Here is a 17898-nt window from a genome sequence, read left to right on the forward strand (position 1 = left end):
ACTCAGCGGTCGGATTCCGTTTCCAGTGAAATAGAAAGTGAGGAGTGTAACACAGAGTTACCGGTGGAAAAGGAGGCAGAGCAAGTTTTCGTTTCGAATGTGGAACCTGCATCCTCATCCATCGCGGATAACGCCCCCGCGCGGCCGCTACGGATTGGGCCCACCTTGAGGCCTAGGACTAAGAAAATAGACTATACTTTGTAAAAAAAAAAGGGTAGTAAATAAGTGTTAGTTTTAATTCTTGTGTTTTCTTATTGTTATCAGGTTTCAAAATTAAAGGGGAAGGAGTGAGGTGTATGCGCCCGCGCCGCCCCCACCAGTCAGTAATAAACTAGCTTCGTTACATACCGGTTGTTGGTCATTTCGCACCCCAAGTACTTCCCAAAAACACTTTTGAAAAACAAGTCACGGCCAATATGTAACAATTATGAATCATATACGATTATTTCATTCTTTTGCTTTCATATGTAATAGTTACTGATTTAACACTTTAAACTCTCGCGTTTTGTACACATATTTAATTACACAAACGGGTCTACCGCGATATAATTTCATTGTTTTTACCTTTAATTCCGACGTTTCAGCTGAGTTGCACCAGCTGTGGTCACGGAAAGGCTGACTCTATTATCCGCGGATCGTGAGAGAGGCGATTGAAATTAAAAAACACCCTAAAAATTTCAATCGTGAGGACGGGTACAAATTATCGTCTACTTGGGGACCAGTGATTCAAATGTTGAAACCAGCGGATATATCTTCGGACCAGTGTACGGATACTGTGAGTGTTGCGTGTCGTGCCGTGGACAATAAACATTAAACTTTAACGGGTAGCTGCAATTTCTTTGTCTACCCCGAACATTTTTATAAACTAATTTCGGGTAGTTTAGTGGTGTTTTATTAATATCTCCGTTGACATTTGTTGGGACGTCAGTCTTTCCGTGACCACAGCTGGTGCAACTCATAGTCTAATAAAACATGGTCTTCTATTCCCAGAGTGACACGGGCCTACGTCACAACAACATGGCCGCTATATATAGCGCTATCGCATATTATCATATAGCGCTGTCGCATGATGACGTAGGCCCGTGTCAGTTAGGTGACCTAGAAAAGACGGGAATGGAGTACCAGGCGGAGTATATTATTATACCATGGTGCAACTCAGCTGAAACGTCGGAATTAAAGGTAAAAACAATGAAATTATATCGCGGTAGACCCGTTTGTGTAATTAAATATAGTTACTGATTAAAAAAAAAAGCGTTTTTCAATTAAAAGACGCGTCAAGATCGCGTAGTCTTTTTCTAATGCTAAAAAAACGATCTATAAGATACATTTAAGAAGTGGAGCCACTCAGATTTTTGATGCAGTTGCAGGTAAGGGGGTGGGGGCCGTGGGGTAGGGTTTTCAGCGTCGGCGATGTCTGAGGTTGATATTGTTTAAGTTTAGGTTCCAAGTCAAGTTTGTAGTATCTAAGTGATATACTAAATTTCAGCATGCGCCTCTTCTTATTTTTGCATATTACATATTACCATATAATGGTATTGTCGCAGTCAAACGTGTGAACTGGTCAAAAGAACTTTTAACCGACAAAAACAGGCAAAACTGCTTTTGACTGAGCATGTTGGTCAAAAGTAGTTTTACCTGAAAATCATTGGTTAATAGTAATTGTGACTGTTACTACCATGGTATAATAATATACTCCGCCTGGTACTCCATTCCCGTCTTTTCTAGGTCACCTAACTGACACGGGCCTACGTCATCATGCGACAGCGCTATATGATAATATGCGATAGCGCTATATATAGCGGCCATGTTGTTGTGACGTAGGCCCGTGTCACTCTGGGAATGGAAGACCATGTTTTATTCGACTATGGTTACTACCAGTCAAAAGTGCTCCCATGCAGAAATAGGTAGGTTAGGGTTATTTTTTTTTGCTACGCCCTAAAAACGAAACTGTTACCAGAGATAGGTAGGTTAGGGTTATTTTTTTTTGCTACGCCCTAAAAACGAAACTGCTGCCAGAAATAGGTATGATTTTCAAGTAAAACTACTTTTGACCAACATGCTCAGTCAAAAGCAGTTTTGCCTGTTTTTGTCGGTTAAAAGTTCTTTTGACCAGTTCACACTTTTGACTGCAACAGTATCAAACTTAACTATAAGATTTCAAAGTAAAAATCCCGTTCATATAATGCCAAGCGTAACGTGTGCACCAAAGAACATGTGCACAAACGCGATTTGTGCACCAACGAACTAGCTCACATCGTAGTGCCCGTCTTTACGAAGTAATATGTTCTCAATCAAAAGGTATCACTTTATCGCTTACCATAAAGACGAAATTGGTTTGTATCTTTATACGAATAACCTGTCAGAGCGTCCTTATGGCAAGCGACAATGCATGTGGTACCTACCTTTTGATTGAGAACGTCATACTGTACGTCGTCGTCGTCGTAGTACCTGCATAATTATATTATATCTAAGTCAATGACTTAACTATGAAAAAAAAATTAATCGTGCCTCAAAAGTAGCCTAAAGCTTGTCCCAGAAAAAAATGACGCATGTTAATTTTCACAAAATCTTACACAACAGTTAAAAACCAACTATTTTATTGTATATTCTTGTTAGAAATTTAATAAACAACGTGTAAGTATGTACGCATTTTTGCAGTTTTAGACTTTATCACTCCAGAAATTTCGTGATTTTGTTGTAATGCCTTTCATCAGGTTTTTTACAGTCAGCTGCAGAGCAAAAGGTACCACCACTACATAGAAGTTTGTATGCAGGGGTGGTACCTTTTCTCTGCAGCTGACTGTACATAGGACTCCGTTATTAATTTTTAAGCATTTTTCATCGTAATTGGGTCATTCTCGCATTTCGTGCAAATCGGTATTATTTGCAATTTACCAAAAATGTGATGGTGTTTTCGAATATCTGTTAATGCAAGGTTGTAACATAGGACCTAAAGTATATTGGCCCGCAATGAACAATTCTAAAAAGGTGGTTATTTTCTTTATATTTACAATTAACCCCCACTATTTTCATTCCTCTCTGCATGTAACGCGTGAAGTTAAACTTTGACCTCCATTTGAACCTTAAGATACTAAAAATAGAAAACTTGTTGTTGGTTCAGTAAACAAGTAATTTAGTTATGTTTTATATCCTATAATATTATACGCTAAGAAATTAACAATAAAACTTTACAGCCTTATAAGTGATGGTCCAAGCAATTTCTTCATTACCGACGCGAGAAATGGATTAGCTATATTTTGCTATATAGCAAGGGTATATGGCACTTCCAGCGGATACAACACATTGTTCGTCAGTCAGTTGGCCGCGTGCTACCACAGCGGTCGTCCGTATGTTGCTTTTGACGAAAATACCTACGTTCTCTCGTGTTGGGAAGGAGTGTGGTTCAGATAAATCTTCATCGCCATCTAGTGATTTATACAGTAAGTACCAATTGTACATTATTAAAATTATACCTAATTGATGTGTTTTAGGGTTGCCTTTCGTGTGGCTTATTCTGCGAAATCAAGGTCTGATATCAACCGACCTAGGCGACGAAAACTTCAAAAACTTCATTCATATCTGTTTCATTCATTTCTTTTCCTTCCAATTTTGCCAGGGAAGGTAATGAACGAATTTAGAAGGTAATGATAATGTATATGAGGCAGTGCATTTAATGGAAAGAGGGTTAAGTTATTATTAATAGAATGTTGGTATAAGCATTTAAAACTATGTAATAATATATAGGGGAGCCCAACTGGTGATTTTTTGGATTTAACTAGAGCGCAGTAGATTAACATAATCTGCCGCTCTATATATAATACCAGACCGCACTCAAGGACTGTGCTGAGAAATTTGACACGTTACTAAGAGGCTAAGTGAGTTGGAATCATCTGATACTTGTCGACGATAAGTTAGAGAACGGGGCAAATGTTTGGAATAAAGGGCAGTAACTACAGAAACATAAACACAGGCCGATAAGCAATAATAGTGCCTCCGCCGTCAAAAGCGACAATTCCCAATTCGTGCGTGATAAATCTCAGAAAACTGATACCAGCAGTAAAAAGCGGTGTAAAATCCCTCTCAGGGCGGTGGACCATCGCAAGTTCATCCATCTGTGGAATATAGCTTGAGGATCGGAGGACATACGGGCATATCTGCTGTTATTCATGGTGCACTGTCGATGAACTTAAGCTCAAAGGGGACTCCAAGACTTTCAAAATAGGAGTACCCTCGACAATGTATGAATCCTGTTTATTTCCAACTATGTAGCCCGATAATCGTGGTCATTTCGTAAATCCAACGTCAATGGGAGTCAGACAAAAACCAACCAGTAATACTTAGTTCGGAATCCTGATTTGAAACCTTCACTGGATCTAATTTAACAAAATGTAAGGGGTCTTAACACCAAAGTAAGTTTTTCGGGCTTCTATGCTGTTGGTCCAGACTACTTAGGTACCTGCATATATCTTAAAGGGGTGTTTAGAGCATTTGAATGGTCCAATATACTCCATGCTTAATCTGGTACCTACTCTCCACAAGTACATATCATCATCATTGGAAGATTTCACGGGTAAGACCGATCCCAAAGTCAAGGTATTCTTTTCTTTCAGCTTTAGCAAAGCTGTTTGAGTCCATACTAGTAAGTAGTAGTAAAAGTACTATCCATACTAGTAGTAAAAGTAACGGGACCGGTTCCAGCTGATTGGATGTCGAATACCAACTGACAGTGACAGTTTTAACTGATGCGTTCCGTTTCACTCGTGGTGCATTTTAGTGTTGCTAGCAGAAAAGAGTAATCGAATTCAAATCGATTGTAAGTTTCCAAATCGATTATTGACAAAATAAAAATGCCACCTACAACGAGTGTCTGTGCGGGGTGCGGTAGCGCCTTTCCAAAGAGAAATGAATATCTGGCATGCTCCCTATGTAAGCTGAAATATGATTTAGCGTGCGCAAACATAGACCCTAAGACTTTTGCTGCCATGAGCACCCAACACAAGGGTTTATGGAAGTGCCAAGAATGCTGCTGCAGGCAACCAAAAACAGACAACACTAACACACCAGTCCGCCTCGCAGCGGCCAGCGCCGCAGCCGCAGCCGCAGCTCCAGCGGGCGGGAGTTCTGAAACTCTGAAGAAAAAACAACCCGCATCAGCACCTGCGCTCGTTCCGGAACCCAGCAGCAACCAAGGAGTAGAAGAAGACACGCGACCCGATCCGCTTTCATCCCTAACCGCTGAGATCCAGCTGATGCGTTTGGACATGAGCAAGATGAACCTTAATCTGCAAAACATCAACTCAAAGTTGGATAAGTGTAACGATAGTTTGGCGGACCTAGAAAATCGTTTAGTTCAGTCGGATATCCGCATTCGAGCTCTCGAAGAACGTGAAGCTGAAAACGACCTTCTTAAGCAAAGAATCTCTCAGCTCGAAAACCAGCTAAACGCACAAGCACAAGACAGATTATGCAATGAGATAGAGATAATTGGCGTGAACGAGTTCCCAAACGAAAATAAAACACACATTGTCCTTACTACTGCGATAAAAATGGGCCTTAATCTGACTGAAGAAGACCTGGACTTCGTAACTCGCGTTGGTCCTCGGGGAACTAAGCTACCAGAGTCGGAGGGCAGGCTTCCACGCCCGTTAGTGGTAAAATTTGTTCGCCGCGCCAAGAGGAACGAATTTTTAAAGACCGCCAAAAGCAGACGCAACCTGGACACGAATGCTATCGAAATTAATGGCCCCAGAAGAAAGCTGTATTTCAATGAACGGCTCACCAAAGAAAATCGGGAGTTATTTCGTGACTCTAGGCTGCAGTCTAATAAGGCCGGATACAAGTTCTGCTGGACCAGAAATGGTAGTATATTCATTCGTAAGAAGGAGGGCTGCCCTGAAGTTCCGATTCGGAGCGCCGAAGACCTCGAAAGATGGCTCGGAGCGACATCTGCTGCGATACCCGCCCCCACCGAACAAATCCTGGACGTCGGCGCCTCGACCTACGTTCCCGAAGAAAATTTTCGCACTTCGTAATTGTTCCATTTTTCTGATTATTCTAACACTTCTCTATCCTCATTGCATGATAGCTAATATTTCACAGTCTTTAACACAAACACCTTACAGATACACTAACACGCACACAATGAATAATGCTATCAGTCTCACCACACACTCATATAAGGTTATGACTACGATCAACAATACTTTCCTATGTTCTCTACCAAATCCAACCGCGATAGCTCGCTGCTCAGACAGTAAATGGCAGGAACAAATTCTTAAGCGATTGTATCCTGACTTTCAACTATACGATAATGGGTGACTTCAACATTTTGATTTCAGATATTGATCAGGATGATACGCCCTGCCATGTCATTGACTGCCCAGAGTCATGCGAGCTGTATATTGATAAAAAATTTAACCTGAAAGTACTAACTTACAATATAAGGAGCCTTCAAAAGAACTTTGACCAATTTTTAATATCTTTAACAAGACTTAAACTGGTTTTGGATGTAATTGTCCTGACGGAATGTTGGCTCAATGATGGATCGATTATACCACAGCTAGTTGGATTTCAGGCGTTCCGAACACACAAATCTACAAACAAAGCCGGCGGTGTTGTCATGTACGTAAATAAATCATGGATGCCACAAGTCTCTGAGCCTACTTTTCGTGATGCCGATTGCCTACATGTGGCAGTCAAAAATCGATTTGATGTTCTGGGCATATATCGGTCACCATCGTTCAATGACACCACAAATTTTTCCAACTCGCTTATGTCTACAGTACAGTCAATAAAGCGCTCCCCCTGCGTGATAGTTGCAGGCGACATAAATATAAACACACTGTCAGATAATATCACACAACTCGGCACATGCGCGAACTACCTATGTATGTTAGCGGAACTAGACTTAAAGCAAACAGTGACCAAGCCCACCCGTGGCGATTCTTGTCTGGACCACGTTCATGTCACTGCAAGATTGCCGGCGGCAACGGTCGTTTGTAAATCAGACATCACAGACCACGATCTGATTGTGACAGGTATAAGCACAAAAACGTCAAAACAAATCCAAAACAAACGATTTGTGAAGAAAATTGATACTGAAGGCGTTGAGAATGAACTCCGAAACTTCGACTGGTCCGGAGTTACTTCTGCACTCACATTGCAAGAAGCTGTTAATGCCTTTAATCGACTGCTGCTTGACGTTATTTCCAAACACTCATCATATGTACCCATTAGCCGGTCCAAGTTTTCGATTAAGCCCTGGATGACCCCCGGACTTATACGGTGCTCAAGGCATAGAGATCATCTCCATCAAAAATGCCGCAAAAATCCAAATGATCAAATCCTGAAACAAATCTACACCCGGTACAAAAATTTTCACAACGGGCTTCTACGGAAACTAAAATATAACTACGAATCAGCCGAGCTAGAAGAAAATAAGAATAACCCAAAAAAACTCTGGAATTCAATCAAGAATATCACTTACACGACGAAAAATGTACAAAAGCCAACCGAACTAACGCAAATTAAGAGTACAGTTGGCGAATCTCTCGATTACTGTAATCAGTTCTTCGCAAGAGTTGGTGAAAGGCTGGCCAACGATGTGCTTAAAACCACTAACAAAACTCAAGAGGACCTTGCGCGTGAAATGTCATCAAATGTTTCTCCGCCTCAATCTCTGTTCCTAATTGCAACCAACGAATCAGAGGTTGAGTCGATAATAAATAGCCTGAAACCAGATAGCTCTCCTGGTCTAGACGGGATCACAAACCGTCTGCTAAAGGCTATCAAAAGCTACATTATCACTCCCCTTACACACATTTTCAACCTTAGTTTGTCCGAGGGTATCTTTCCTGAGATTTGGAAAGAAGCGGCGGTCATACCGCTATATAAAGCAGGGGACAAATGTAACCCTAGCAATTACAGACCAATTTCTTTGCTCGGGGCTCTCTCAAAAATCCTAGAAAAATTGGTCAGTAAACGCTTGGTCAGTTTCCTGGAAAAATATAACATAATCTCAAATCGGCAGTTTGGCTTTCGCGAAAAAAGGTCGACTGAAGACGCAGTGGTACTCATGACAAAGTTAATATCAGGATACCTCGACAATAACGAAAGCTGCATCGGTGTCTTCCTGGACCTAACCAAGGCGTTCGACACTGTCTCAATCCCAATCCTACTAAAAAAACTAGAACTTCTAGGAGTGAGAGGGATCGCCTTGAAATGGTTTAGCAGCTATCTGTCAGGCCGAACACAGCGAGTCAAGATAGTCCAAGACATAAGTAACCATATGGAAATCGTTTTCGGAGTCCCGCAGGGTAGTGTATTGGCTCCTATATTATTTAATGTTTACATTAATGACATAGCTTCAGGCAATTTACCCAACGCTGATATAATTTGCTATGCCGACGACACGGCAATTATCTTCCACGATCGCAGCTGGACAAATGTTGCTGAAGCCGCAGAGAGAGGGCTGGGTGTTGTAGCTGACTGGCTAAAACGCAGCTTGCTTACACTCAACACTACAAAAACAAAACTCATATGTTTTCATAAAACAAAATCCTCAGCTCCTACTATTTCACCCAGTATCAAAATTCACACTTGTAACCGAACGCAATCACCAACATCTTCCTGTTCTTGCCAGCCGATCGACAGAGCTACTTCCGTAAAATATCTTGGGGTAGTAATTGACGAGAAGCTGGATTTCAAGGAGCACATAAAAACCACAGCAAATCGGGTACGCAAACTTATTTACGTTTTTAAAATTTTACGTAACTCCGCAAACAAATCATTGCTCAGAACAGTCTACATTAGCATCTGCCAATCTGTACTAGCATACTGCATGACTGCTTGGGGCGGAGCATGCAAAACCCACTTGATTTCTCTGGAGAGGGCGCAACGAGCTGTCATCAAGGTCTCCCTTCGAAAACCAATTAGATACGCTACCAAACTAGTGTACAGCGATCTGGATGTCCTCAGTGTTCGTGGTATTTTTATCCTCCGTGTGGTGTCAAGGATTCACGGAGAAGTCTTGAAGTCCTCCAACTACGACTGCATGCTACAAAAACGCACATTCAAAGTCCCAGTTCCCCCAACTGTATCAGCTTTCGCTCAACGTCTGCCTAACTTCATCCATCCGTTTGTCTACAATAAAGTCAACACTAAAATCCTCATCAAAAAATTGACTGTTAGGGAAGTTCAGAAAAAAATATCTTCATGGCTCAGCTCCCTTTCCTACGAGGACATAGAAGAACTTCTAAAAGTTGATAAATAACCACTTTTTCTTTTCACATACACAAACACATACATTTATATATATACACACACACACACACACACACACATTCACTAGCAAGAATTAACTTGATTGAGTCGCATGCTGATGGATAAGTTTAAATTTTATCTAGGTTAATTTATTTTTTTATTATAATTTAAGATAGTTTTACAATTGTTTGTGTCTTAATTCATTTATTGTAAAAATGTAAAAATAATTTCTGTTAGTAAGTATTTCCCCTTCCTTGGCTTTAAGTTTCAATTGTATAAACTCACTTGAGTCTGGGTTACCTACGAGACAGGCTGAGCCTAGTGTAGGAACCAGAGCAACCTGATATAATATACTTCTTAGCTGAGGTACCTACACTTTGTCAATTGTACATAATTAGGATAATCTTAGCACCCCTGAAAATGTTTTTGTGTATTACCTACAATAAATTTTTGTATTTTGTATTTTTGTATTTGTATACTCCATGGCACGTTGTCGAAACAAGTGAAACCATTATTCCTGTGCAACACTCAGCATGGTTTCAGAGCGAAACGGTCTGTGAAAACTAACCTGACCTTGGTTGACAGTGACACCATCTCAGAGCATCTGGATATGGGTATCCTGATAGACGTCCTGTATTATGATTTCCGAAAAGCCTTCAATCGTGTGGGTAACGATGTATTCCTACACAAACTAGACGCTATTGGGTTTAATCCACATTTGCTCAACATTTTTGCCAGTTATCTGCGTGATCAACCGCAGCTCGCAACGACCAGCATGGCCACTTCGTACCAGATCCGTACCATACTCGTTCTGGTGACAGCCAAGATTCAATCTTGGGGCCTTTCCTATTTGGAATAATGGTCAATGACCTGCCCTCGGTTATCCATAGCGCTCGTTGTCTACTCTACGCGGACGATCTTAAATTGGTATATTGAGTTGAGAAGGAGGAGGATTGTAAGTTGCTGCAGGAGGATGTTTCGTCATCTCTGTTCCAATGGAGTCGGGGTAACAAACTGACTTACAATGCGGCTAAGTGTCAAGTGTGTAGTTTTAATCAAGCCCTATTTCCTACACATACTCAATTTTTTCTTGCACCTGAGCCAATAGACTCTTAGATCAATAGACTCTTGTAATAACAAGAGTCGTCTCAGTAAAGGATCTTGCGGTCATATTCGATACGCGGCTAACATTTCACGACCATATCAAAGCACTTGGTACTGTAGCTTCAGTAGATTAGGCTTTGTCACTCGCATTGTCAGAGAATTCCATGACCCTTGCCCCATAAAAGTTTTTTACAATGTTCTGGTCAGAATCAAGTTGGAGGCGTCAGCATTAGCCTGGATCCCTTCCAAGTCAACGTACATTCTACTATTGGAAAAGGTCCAAAAGAATTTCCTTAGGATGTATTATCTAAAAATATTTATTTTAGGAACCCTGGGCTTCATTTCTTTGGAGGTGAGGCGCAACTTAAGCCTACTACTTTTAGCTTGTTGGGCTTTTCGTGGAGACTCTGGCTGCCTTGAACTAGTAGAGAGGCTTGTAAGACTTTTTGTACCGGACATTAGAAATATAACCCTTAGGCTTCTCCTGGTGCATCTCCTGTTGACTCATGAGTGCTTGAGATTTTGCGAGTTTATGGAGCTACGGTGGATAAATTGGCAGTCGAGTGTATTTGGATGTTAATTTTAAATTAAAGTATGTAGTTTCTCAGTGTGTTGGTGACAAGACTGATGTAGTGCTGTGTAATCATTAAATAAATAAACAATACGAAATACGTCTTCAATCACGTAAATTGTGCTTGACAATCGCCACAAGCTAGGTGGTAAATCATAAGTCGCGATTGTCAAGCCGGAGTATTTGTTAAGTCGGCTTGATCGTCTGCACAGCGCTTAAGATACGTGATTTTAATGTTGTTCATTATATTAATGGTGTTAATTTTCGTTAACTGAAGTTTTTTTATTGCGATTTCATAAGTTTGTTTCATTACCCTCCACTGATAAAATTACCATCCATGCCCATTTCATTACCAGCGCGTAGTTCATTACCACCAGTCTTATTAAAGGAAAAGGAATAAGGTTACGAAGGTGCCTTTAGCATAAAAGTATCAATAAATGAATCCACAATGCATGAACACCCAAAAATTTACAATTTAAAAGAAAATTTACAAATCGAGAGAACATCACCGATTTGCACGAAATGAGAGAACGACCCAATTAGTGATGTGCCGTTCCCATATGAAGGGAAAGTAGGGGAATTTTGAAATGGCGCATAGATATACTATTTTATTATCAGAAATTCAGTCAACACTTAGCATCTTAAGAGCGCTCTTACAAGAAAAGTCGAAATAATGCAAAATTGATGATACTAGTCGACGAAATTCAGGACTTTGCGCTCATTATTAGAAACAATGAGTACTTGTTCCAGTAAAAGCGTCTTCTTATCTTTATAAATGTCGTTGTAAATATTAGAAAAAGGACTTATTAAATTAGTAATGATTTTTTTTCTGATGGTCGTTTCCGAAAAACCCCGTGAAGCACTGAATGGCGAGCTCTTATTTGGAAATGTTGAGAATTTTACTCTGCTAAACCTGGCTATTTTGTATTACTAATACGCTGTACTTTAGGCATATCAAACTATATTTTTCCTACATACCTTTGAGAAAGAGAAAATCAAAGTAAAACGAACTCGATTTTCTCTCCGAAACAAGTGTCAATTCCTACGAAAATCTACTTAATATCGAAGTCATTTTCATACTCAAGCAATCTGCAACGTTTGCTTATACTGTTGGTATACATTAGTGTTTATGAAATTCTACTATAATTTTTTGGCAATTTTTTGAAAACTACTCTATATTACCGATGACGCGCGCTGCGCCAGCTCAGTGCCGCGGCAGAGCTTGTAGAGGCAGGACGTGTGTCGGTCGGCTCCGCACATTTTCAACGGCGACGACGAGGTTTTTTATCATTGTGTGCGGCGGGCGCCGTGTAAAACGCTATACTGTGTGCGTGTAAACCGCAACGAGAGACTTTGATCCTAGCACCGTTTTTATAGTATTATAATTTATAATGGTACAGTTTAATAAACTACCGGACAGGATTAAAAATATTTGAAACGACCTGACATTCTATATGTATTTATTTGACTCAAGATAGTACTCAGGGTCTGATGATGGAGCCGGAAGGTGGGCACCGGTACCAATCAACCATGCAACTAAACCACTTTGTGTTTAGGCTCGTTTTATTCATCTCAACAAGATCTTTGACACAAGATAGTACTCAGGGTCTGATGATGGAGCCGGAAGGTGGTCACCGGTACCAATCAACCATGCAACTAAACCACTTCGTGTTTGGGCTCGTTTGATTCGGCTCAACAAGATCTTTGACTTAAGATAGTACTCAGGGTCTGATGATGGAGCCGGAAGGTGGTCACCAGTACCAATCAACCATGCAACTAAACCACTTCGTGTTTGGGCTCGTATGATTCGTCTCAACAAGATCTTTGGCACAAGATAATACTCAGGGTCTGATGATGGAGCCGGAAGGTGGTCACCGGTACCAATCAACCATGCAACTAAACCACTTCGTGTTTAGGCTCGTTTGATTCGTCTCAACAAGATCTTTGACACAAGATAGTACTCAGGGTCTGATGATGGAGCCGGCAGGTGGTCACCGGTACCAATCAACCATGCCACTAAACCACTTCGTGTTTAGGCTCGTTTTATTCGTTTCTATAAGATCTTTGACACAAGATAGTACTCAGGGTCTGATGTTGGAGCCGGAAGGTGGTCACCGGTACCAATCAACCATGCAACTAAACCACTTCGTGTTTAGGCTCGTTTGATTCGTCTCAACAAGACCTTGGACACAAGATAGTACTCAGGATCTGATGATGGAGCTGGAAGGTGGCCACGGGTACCAGTCTACCATGTAACTGAACCACTTCGTGTTTGGGCTCGTTTGATTTGTCGCAACAAGATCTTTGACACAAGGTAGTACTGAGGGTCTGATGATGGATCCGGAAGGTGGTGACCGGTACCAATCAACCATGCAACTAAACCACTTCGTGTTTGGGCTCGTTTGATTCGGCTCAACAAGATCTTTGACTTAAGATAGTACTCAGGGTCTGATGATGGAGCCGGAAGGTGGTCACCAGTACCAATCAACAATGCAACTAAACCACTTAGTGTTTAGGCTCGTTTTATTCGTCTCAACAAGATCTTTGACTTAAGATAGTACTCAGGGTCTGATGATGGAGCCGGAAGGTGGTCACCGGTACCAATCAACCATGCAACTAAACCACTTCGTGTTTGGGCTCGTTTGATTCGTCGCAACAAGATCTTTGACACAAGTTAGTACTCAGGGTCTGATGATGGAGCTGGACTGTGGCCACGGGTACCAGTCTACCATGTAACTGAACCACTTCGTGTTTGGGCTCGTTTGATTTGTCGCAACAAGATCTTTGACACAAGGTAGTACTGAGGGTCTGATGATGGATCCGGAAGGTGGTCACCGGTACCAATCAACCATGCAACTAAACCACTTCGTGTTTGGCTTCGTTCGATTCGTCGCAACAAGATCTTTGACACAAGTTAGTACTCAGGGTCTGATGATGGAGCTGGACTGTGGCCACGGGTACCAGTCTACCATGTAACTGAACCACTTCGTGTTTGGGCTCATTTGATTCGTCGCAATAAGATGTTTGACACAAGATACTACTCAGGGTCTGATGATGGAGCTGATGATGATAGACAGGTACCCGTCGCCACCTTCGCGCTCCAACATCAGACCCTGAGTACTATCTTGTGTCAAAGATCTTGTTGAAACGAATAAAACGAGCCTAAACACGAAGTGGTTTAGTTGCATGGTTGATTGGTACCGGTGACCACCTTCCAGCTCCATCATCAGACTCTGAGTATCACTTAGTGTCAAAGATCTTGTTGAGACGAATCAAACGATCCTAAACACGATGTGGTTTAGTTGCATGGTTGATTGGTAATGGTACCTTCCAGCTCCATCATCAGAGCCTGAGTACTGTCTTGTGTCAAAGATCTTGTTGAGACGAATCAAACGAGCCCAAACACGAAGTTGTTTAGTTACATGATAGACTGGTACCCGTGGCCACCTTCCAGCTCCATCATCAGACCCTGTGTATCTTCAGTGTCAAAGATCTTGTTGAGACGAATCAAACGAGCCTAATCATGTTACTACATGGTTGATTGGTATCCGTGACCACCTTAATCATCATCAGATCCTCAGTACCAGTTCGTTTTTAAACCCTCGTTGATACAAACTTTACAACCTATAGGTACCAAATGCAATGACGAAACATGTAAATAAGCGAGTAGGTACCTATAATTTCTTTCGAGTAATATACCTTCATAAGTACAAGTATGGGGCTATTCATAAATTACGTCGTTTCAAATGGGAGGAGTGGGGGGGGGGGGGGGTCTGGACATCGGATGATGGTAACATGACGTAGGAGGAAACAGATTCATCCGAAGCTTGATTTTTGGATGATTTGAGGGGGGGGGGGGGGGTCAAAAATCGTCAAAAATAGATGACGTAATTTATGAACAGCCCCTATGTACATTTGCACTGCATTTAGTATTTTCGTACTTACCAAATAACAGTTTTAGAACTTTAAAAGTTAAGTACAGTTAGTGTTGTTATGGTTGATTTCAATATGCTTCGCGAAGGATCAAGAATGTTTAATCCATCATTGTAGTGCGAGCGTGGTAGAAGGGATCGGCGTACTGAGCTCGCACGGCCTGCCGCAGCGCGTAAAATACCTAAACTCGCTCAACGCCGAAATGTAATAGCGCTCTTAAACTTTTCTATAAAACATTATAAACTGTATCACATCCGCCTACGTAAATTACCTATACTCCCGGGAAATTTCCCATTCTTCCCGGGAAATTTCCCATTCTTCTTGGGAATTTTCCCATAGTTGCTGGGAATGATTTCTCATTACATTATCAAAAATTTTTTTATAAGTATCTATTTGTATGGAAAAAATTTCGAAATGATCTGACTTCGCATTCAGGTACCTACATCGGAGGCTTAAAGTGATGCTTCTTCCTAAATGTATTGATTTGAATTATCTTATACTCGTCTCTAGCGGTTTTTTTTATCAGTTCCATAACAAAACTGCTGACTGGGTAGCAATTTGAAGTCAAATATGCGGTATGTTTCATCTACCATTACAACACAGGATTTTTTTGTTGAGATTTTTTAATAAAGTTTTCTAGGTGTGGTTTCCACTTCAGTTTGCTGTTTTGCATTTTTGTTAGGTACTTTAGTTTGTTAGTAAGTCATTATAGAGTTATTCTTTAAGTCTTTGTACTTTCGATTTGGACGTTTTGCACTTTTTGGCAAAATATAGTACAGACAGGGTAGGCGTTTTTTGCAACGCAGCGATCATGTTCTTCTCTATATTTTTGTTGGAAAACCAGGGCGTATGACCACTTCCAGTCCGCCGTCGTCTACCATCAGTTTTTTAGAATTATTTTAACACCATTTGAACAGATCTTACTGACGAGATTAACGTCACCGCTACTTTTTCGTGGAAATACCTCGATATTGTAAGGGTTAGTACAACATTTTTTCATGTAGTATTTTCTGTGATGGAGATATCTTCGAAAATGTAAACGAGAGAGATTTATTGTTATAAAGAATAAGAAAAAAGGTATTTTTTTTACATATGACAATCTCCCTTAGCCTTTTGGTCAGAAGTCTGATGTGCAGCCGGTGCGAATACAAACGACATTTTTTTCTGGGACAAGCTTTATTATGATTTGCTCAGCAGAATACCTACTGTTTTGCTATATATTTTTTTGCTCTATGTTTAATTTAAATAATACCCGTCCGGTCTTCCAACAGCTTTAGTCGATTCTTTTTACTCAGTATTTTTAGATTTCGTCGACTCTCAATAGTCCATACTGTCCTGAGGTAGACCTTGGCGGGTGCCGCTGCTATATAGGGCTTCCAAATACCGGACTTCTTTCAATACCGGTATTAATACCGAAACTGTCTTCATCAATACCGGGATCCCGGTATTGACCATAAATAGCTTAAAAAATTTGAGTTTTTTTTTAAAGGCTCACTTTTACACCAGATATGTATGTCCTTAGCTTAGGATATTAAACAATAATCGCCATCTGCAATAATTATGTCAACCCGCCAGGTTGGCAATCATTTTATCCGCCTTGTTGACTTCACAAGTCACATTTTTAGTTCAACCTAATAATCAGCCAATAAATATTCTTTGGCACCAAACATTCGTATGCCATTACAATTAATGTCTTTCTACTTTTTGATAAAATTTTAAGAACTAATTATATTTAATTGTTATAAAATTATAGGTAAAAAAACACTTTTTTCGTATCTAGTTTGCAGCGAAGAATCTTACAATTACATGTACGAAATCTAAATATTTGGGTTCGTCTTTGACGTCTCGAGAAACGTGTCCAGGGTTTTCATTTTAAACTAATTAACACAAAAGTTATGGCCAGAAAACCAGTTTAAAGCCTAAAATTGTTCAACTTTGATGCCAAATATCTCGAAGGCAATGAACTTTGAAGTAAATATAGGATACTAAACTGCAAAACGTAATTCAAGACCAAAAAAAGTAAGACAATGTTGCTGTAATAATTTGTTTGTAAAATAGTAAATTCCTTTTGATAAATAATCACGCTAACATAATTTATTTATTAGTAATTTTACTCCTGCGAGTTAAAAAAGTACTTTTATATACTTATTTTTGCATTAATACAAGACGCGCTAGTAAAAAGTGGCAACATTTTCTTACTTTTTTTGGCTTGAATTACGTTTTGCAGTATATATTGCTTCAAGCTGTTGTTGTTAATATAATAAGCTACAAAAAACATTAGAAAACTAAGGGATTCAGATCGAAGGTCATTCGCGTGGGGTGGCCCCTTAATATATCCAGAACATCAGAATTCATCACCAAATATTTATCTAACGCATATGGGGCTGTCCATAAATTACGTCATCGATTTTTGACCCCCCCCCCCCTATAATCATCCAAAAAACATGCTTCAAATGACCCCATTTCCTCGTACTTCATGCTACCGTCATCCGATGTCCAGACCCCCCCCCCCCCCCCCTAATTTGAAATGACGTAATTTATGAATAGCCCCTATGCACAGATCTTGTTTCAATTAAATGATCTTCTTTAATTAAATTGGCAAGTTATCTTTTGATACAGCCAAATTTGACCATTTTAATAGATTTTAAACGTTATAATAGGCACATTTTCGTTTTTGAAAATACCGGGATCCCGGTATTTCATTAAAAAATACCGGTATTGAAAAATCTGTTTAAACAGACGGGATCCCGGTATTGGAAGCCCTAGCTGCTAATCTCTGCAAAGTCTGCGTGTATGCTTTGACACGGGCAAGGGCACCCTCATCTGCCTTGTACCTCATACCCCGTACATTCTATGGGTGTATCTACGCCTTGACATCATCGGTAACATCGATTTCGCGCATGCCTACTTAATTTCAACAACACCACACGACGGAAGTAATCATCAAAAAATAAAAGTGGAAGTAAATTGAGTAATTGGAATTACTTTTTATGTTGCTGAAGGCGGGGGGTAGGGTATCGTTATCAGAT

At 40.4% G+C, this 17898-nt stretch overlaps 1 protein-coding gene across 1 annotated transcript in view; it reads right to left on the reverse strand.

The window, feature by feature from the left end:
• Positions 1-17898, reverse strand: part of LOC134799865 (uncharacterized) — a 56215-nt gene that overhangs the window by 13326 nt on the left and 24991 nt on the right. The gene's annotated exons all lie outside the window — the stretch shown is intronic.

The sequence above is a fragment of the Cydia splendana genome, chromosome 19 (assembly GCF_910591565.1).
Source record: "Cydia splendana chromosome 19, ilCydSple1.2, whole genome shotgun sequence".
Classification (NCBI taxonomy): domain Eukaryota; kingdom Metazoa; phylum Arthropoda; class Insecta; order Lepidoptera; family Tortricidae; genus Cydia; species Cydia splendana.